The 6546-nt window shown below is 44.5% G+C and overlaps 1 pseudogene across 1 annotated transcript; it reads left to right on the forward strand.

Moving 5' to 3' along the window:
• Positions 1–664: 664 nt before the first annotated feature.
• On the forward strand, positions 665–1273 carry LOC310800647 (carbohydrate sulfotransferase 8 pseudogene; annotated as a pseudogene). Its single transcript has 2 exons — positions 665–718; positions 824–1273. The product of its transcript is annotated as a carbohydrate sulfotransferase 8 pseudogene (transcript).
• Positions 1274–6546: the final 5273 nt, after the last annotated feature.

Raw genomic sequence — 6546 nt, forward strand, 5'->3', positions numbered from 1 at the left:
TCCTCAAGAACCTGAGTCTTTCCACGTGCACAACCGAAACAATGTCCGCCAGCCAGATCTGAAAAGAAGGCGGGGAGGGGGACTTCCACTCCTTCAGAATGAGTCTTTTGCCGACAGTCATCCCCTGCGTCAGAGATTGCTGCATAGCCATAGGGAGCAGCAGATAGGATTTCCGAGCAGTCGAAGATGCCGAGTTCTGCCTCCGGCTGAAGGGTTATTTTATTAGCCTGGGTAAACCCAGCCCCCAGTGACCTGAGAACAGGCCTGAGAGCAGGTCACGTGGGGGCTGGGTTTACCCAGGCTATTATTTTATAGGCTTTAGAGTACCAGTCAAATATTCTGCCGCAGAATCCAGATTATTTGCTAATAACCTTATAAACACACTGCATAGAAGACGTCAACTGATAGAAGTAGGCTACTTCCTCAAACGCGCGCATCTCATTGTGAGCCAACGAGAACATGCATCAGACACACAAACAACATTAATATTATTTACTGTCGATGATTAAACACTGTGTGTTAGGGAGTTCCATTGTTGTTCGCTACGTTTGTGCTGTGTCCCACACACACACACACACACACAGAAACACAGAAACAAACCAATGCGAGCCAGGGGGCAGGCACACAGCAGCTCTGCCGACGCGGCATATCCAGCAGGGCCGGCATGCCCATGGCAAGCTGTGGCCTGGAGAGGTGGGGACATGCAATGAAAGGCAAGGTAGTACAGCAGGTTCCAGCAGAGAGATCCTCCCCGGCTCCCCCCATTAGCAGGTTCCTGTGACAGAGTAGATTCAAGATTCAAGATGTTTATTGTCACTCCGAGTACGTACATTACCATCACTTGTTTGGACGCCCCATTATCGCCCGATACCGTCCAAACGCCACACAAGTTGCCCTGCAGACGGGCGACGGGGTCACCTTCAGGGAGTTTATCCTCTACTTACTAGATGTGCATCGGCCAGTGGGCATGGATATCCACTGGGAGCCGGTCACTCAGCTCTGCAACCCCTGCCTTCTCCAATACAACTTCATTGGGAAGTTCGAGAGCATAGAAGAAGAAGCTAACTTTCTGTTGCAAACTATCGGAGCGCCGAGTAACCTCACCTACCCCAACTTCAAAGACAGGAACCCCCTTGAAGAAAGGACTTCCTCCAAAATCACCCAAAGCTACTTTGCACAGTTGACCTCCGCAGAGAGGCAAAAAGTCTATGACTTCTATTACATGGATTATGTGATGTTTAACTACACCAAGCCCTTCAAAGACCTCTTTTAACCAGGGCACAGGACATGTTTTTGAAACCAAGTAAAATGTTAGTAGTGGCCAGACCAAACACACTAACACAAATCTAATGCCAGTAAAAGTGTCAAATATAAAGTTATAACCTCAGTTATAAGTTTTCAAAAGATTTGCCACCAGATATAAATGTGATCCTATTTGGAGTTTTACATCATATCAATGTACCAGCAATATACCTGGGATACCCGGGAGGCACAAAGCAATACAACTGCGCCTTTTGCTTGGACGGAAATGATGGTGGTGTTCAGGTGGTTTCCAGGACTACAACCTGCCCATGGCCTTCATAACCATTATAACCCACCGCCATGCACATGTTCAGCCAAATCTGACCTGGGGTGTGTGGGCGTGCATTAAAGATACACATGCACACTAATACGCACACAATGTCAACTTATTATATAGATCAAATGTTCCAAATCAGGCAGTAGCCCATACTTCACTGTAGCGTTGCCATCTTGGACCAACACCACTGGACTGGGTTTGACTAATTATATTATTATTATTTTACCCCAGAATGGCAGAAGTGATTACAGGCTCTGGACTCGCTCTGGACCCAAAATGCCACCGATGTGACAGGAACAAGCTTTAGCAGAAAAGCTGCAAAGAACAAAGTATGGTAACACTTTATAATAACTGCACCCTATTAAGCATTAGTTAGGTTTTACTAAATACTTAATTCATTGTTTATAAAGCATTGTTCATACACTACTAAGCATTAGTAAGTAAGTCATAAACACAGTTATAAATGTTTTATTCCTGATTGATAAGCTAATTTATATTGTATTTAACAATTGTATTTAATCTAATTTATAAATGCTTTGTAAGGCAACAAACAACTACTAACTACCTTAATTACATGGGGCGTGCCTATAGGGGTGCCCTGGCCACACCCTGAAGTCTATTTGGCAACCCCAGTTGCCACCCCAAAATCCTGAGGGCACCAGGGTCAGCCTTTTTCAAAGCCTTAGCTCAATTACAAAATTGAAAAGAAAAAGAAAAAGAAGCGTAAATGAAACTTCGAACACCATCGTGAAGTTTGCAGACGACACAGCGGTCGTGGGGCTGATCTCCAGGAGCGACGAGACGGCCTACAGAAAGGAGGTGAAGGCCCTGGAACAATGGTGCCAGGACAACCACCTCTCTCTGAACGTCTCCAAGACAAAGGAGGTCATTGTAGACTACAGAAGGGGGGGGGAGCACACATCCCCCAATCACCATCAACGGCACAGTGGTGGAAAGGGTGGACAGCTTCAAGTACCTGGGAGTCAACATCCACCAGGACCTGACATGGGCCGGTCACACCACCACTGTTGTCAAAAAGGCCCAACAGCGACTACACGGCACCATTGAAAGCCTGCTGACTGGCTGCTTCACCACCTGGTACGGGAACTGCACCACCATGGACCACAGGGCGCTAAGAAGGGTGAGGCGAGCGGCCCAGCACGTAACAGGATGTGAGCTGCCAGAACTGCAGGAACTATATAACCAGCGGTGCCTCAGGAGGTCCCTGAAGATCATCAAAGACACAAACCATCCCCACAACAGTCTGTTCTCCCTGTTACCCTCAGGGAGGAGATACAGGGTCCCAAGAGCACGCACAAATCGCTTGAGGGACAGTTTCTTCCCGCAGGCCACGAGACTCCTTAACATACACAAATAGTGTAGTAGCCGTACTGTACCGCACTGCAGCTGCTACCATCACGTATGACTAATGTTCAATAGTATGTTTAATTAGGTATATGCTATTTGCACCTAACAGAATGTTATGTTTAATTATGTTTAAAGTATGTTCATGCCATTTGCACATATGGGCAATGAATACGCCACTGTCTGTGGTGTGTCTACTGCTTTATTGCTTGTTGCCTCTTGTTTTTATTTTTTTATTTTTTATTTTTTGCACTATGTTGTAACGGAGCCTACAGCACAAGAATTTCACATGTGATACTTGTACTACGGAGTGACAATAAAAATCTTGAATCTTGAATCAGACAGACAAACGGTGAAGTGGTTTGAAGTGGTGGATGCTGTGAAAATGACATTCAAAATACAAAATAAACGGTGGGCTACTAGGCTACACACTGTTATGGGTGGTAGTATAGCACCACCCAGTGGATGTTAAACAACATTACGTTAGTCATGTCGCTCCCAGCAACTGACAACTAAAAGCTCCTGCACGTTCAAGTAGCCTACAGGTGTCTGGTCTCGTCTTTATAGCACTACACCACGAACCCAAACAAACACACGTAACGTCGGGTACTGGCTCATAGAACCAGATTTACTGTCTTTTCTCATGCGTAAAGACGCGCGTCTTTACGCAGGGTGTGCAGTAGGAAGGCTATATATAGACAGCTCATGTGCATTTAGACATACAGTAAATTAAACTGCACAGCGGCAGTGAATGAAAACATGTGTCTTACCTTATGCTGATAAAACTCCAAATGTGCGCTTTCGCTCTGGAGTGACACTGATGAAATCTTCCATCATGCTTTTCCAGGACGTCTCCGTGAACATGGAGTAGGGTCAGGTCAGGTGAGTCAGCCTCTCCTGGGACATGCTGCTCCTCAGCCAGGTTTTAAGAGAAACTTCTCTCTGAAGAAGCGACGGATATCGGTGTTCAGCAGAGTTTTATGAGTTTCTCTACTTCTCCAAAGAGCTCTGGTTTGTGGATGGAGTTTTGAGAGATCTGAGGCGACATCCTGAACCCTCTTATAACATAAGGCCCATCATCACTCCCTCTGAACACGTCTCCCAACATCTGAAGATGAAGTTTCAGTCTGGCTGGGTCAAACTCCACGGTGTGTCCAGTACTGTACGCATGCAAAACAAAACACGCTGTCTGTCTGTCTCTTCACTGTAGTGTAGCCACGCCCACTTCCATTTATCAAACCACCGAGCTTGAAAAGAACGCTTAAGCTTCTGGCATACTCTTCGCTCCAAACTACATGCTTCGTCTCCAAAACGCCTGGCAGGAAATGCATGGTGGCGAGGCTGACACAGTGTGACACGTGCTCGTTGCTTCAGCATTTCTTCCTGCTGCAGCTCAGCTGCCACAGGAGGGTCACAGCTTCGGCCTCCTCCCCTCCACCTCCACCTGGTCCACCACCTCTGTTAGCACCAGAGCGCCCGGGCCGGGGCCCCGGCTAGCGGTAGCGGGAGAACATCACTGGCGCTGCTTGCAGTCGCAGGCTCAGCTGTTGCATTGGCGGGCGCGTCTGAAAGTTTAGCCCGTTTGCTGCTGTCCGTTGCCGGTGGCGGCTTCGTCAAGAAATCGGAAATTCGACTTTGCTTCTCCTTTTTTGACGCCATCGTTACAGGCTAGCTGCTCTCTGACTGCTCTCTGTCACTCCTCATTCACTGTCAACTTCAAGTGGCCCGCCTTGTTTTTCGACAGCCGACAGGAACAGAACACAGAACAGGAAGTGTCGTGAAAACGTGAAACGTAAAGAATAATTTCTTTAAACTTAACTACTTAAACCCATTATTAGCCACTTACTGAAGTCAAAATATTGTTAGAATGTGAACATGACCAACAAAAATTTAATGAAACTTTTTTTAAATGATTTATTTTATTTTTTATTTGTAAACATGCAATACTTCCAGCGTCCACCAGAGGGTGCTGTAGCACCCCAACATCATACTGTTGAAGTCTATTGATTGGCAGACCACTTTACTGTGAACAAAGGCAAAAGACAGCTAATGTAAATGTAGCCTTTAATATCTATTACTGCAGCCTCGAATTCAACAACATGACTTCTGTGAAGTTCATATTCAATTAATTGAAATGTATGGTAAATGAATCAAGTCTGTTAACCAGAACATTGTTAGAGATTGTTATTAAAGAGATGCCAAGCACTTTTTCTACTTTTTTCGGCTGAAAATCAATGTACAGTATATGGGAATTTAGTCATGTTGTTGATGAATGCAGGTCAAAACCCTGACATTTAGTGTAAATCTAGAAATTCTTCATGTTTTATCAGTCATTAAACTAAACTGTTTCAAAACTGCTCAAAGCTCCAGTACTAGATTCAAATTTCCCCCTTCTTTCATGATTGGTTGACGTCGGTGGTTCGTGTCATCACCAAACAAACCCCACCCACCTACCCCACCAACGCCCCTCCCACCATTTGTCTATAAAAATCCATGCAGATGGCGTCCACAGACTGTGGAGACTGAGAGCTTTTTGAATTGAGAGATAGACATAGAGATAGCGGAGTCAGGAGTCACTGGAAAACACAATTATACATTATAGTAGCTATGGGATAGTATATTCAAATTTACGTTGATTTTGTACATATCCTGGTTTTCACACATGCAAAAGCGATTGGGTTGCTTGATCAGGAGATGTAACCATGCACGGTTTTTGCTGAGTTTTTCCTTGATGCAATACCATTCAGGAAGTGTGGGGGGCAGTAGTGTAAACACAGTGCATCATCGCTGTCCGTACTGCGTAAACCTTCATTAAACTATTGATGATCTATAAAAGCTAATGTAACTTAAATTTCTCTCCGTCAGTACACAATATTAATATTGTTTCGCTTTTCATTTTCTCTAAAGTCTAGTTTTTGTTTTTATTTCAGTTAACTAAAATGTTTGTTGTTGTAATGTTGTTGTTGTTGTTATTCCCCCCACACACCTAGTTTTAGTTTTTAGTTTAATTTGACCTTAAAACCATAATAACCTTGGGCAGCTTCCATTGAAATGACGTTTGTTCCAGTTGTGAAAGTGAAAGTGAAACCTAAGATTCTGACTGCTTGTCAACAGTGACTATTTATAGGCTATTTCCCTGTTCACCACAGCAGCGCTCTCACTGACTGCAGGTAAGAGGTAAGGTAAGGACAAGCAACTTTAGTTTAGCCTACAACTGCAGCTGACATTTCATCTACTGTTTCTATTCATCAGCTTCACCTGTTTCTACAGTTTTACTACAGGATTACTACAGTTAGGCCTAGATGCAATGGATATTGCAGCAACATTTACAAGTAGATATAAACTATATGGGATAACATGGACTGTAGACTATAAAACAAAACACATTTTGTTCAACTCTGCCCTAGACTGAGCGCAAGGGCAGCATCACAGTGATAATAATGTCAGCAGACTGTAACAGGGTGTATGTGCACACTGATGACCAGTGACCACAAGCTTCTGTAATTGGCTGCATCTGTCTGAAAGGGGAAGTAATATGGTTCAACAAGTTCTTCCTGCAATAATAATACTCTGCTGCTGCTGGTGGTGGTGGAGGAGGAGGA

This window comes from Poromitra crassiceps (assembly GCF_964638095.1).
Source record: "Poromitra crassiceps genome assembly, chromosome: 30".
NCBI lineage: Eukaryota > Metazoa > Chordata > Actinopteri > Beryciformes > Melamphaidae > Poromitra > Poromitra crassiceps.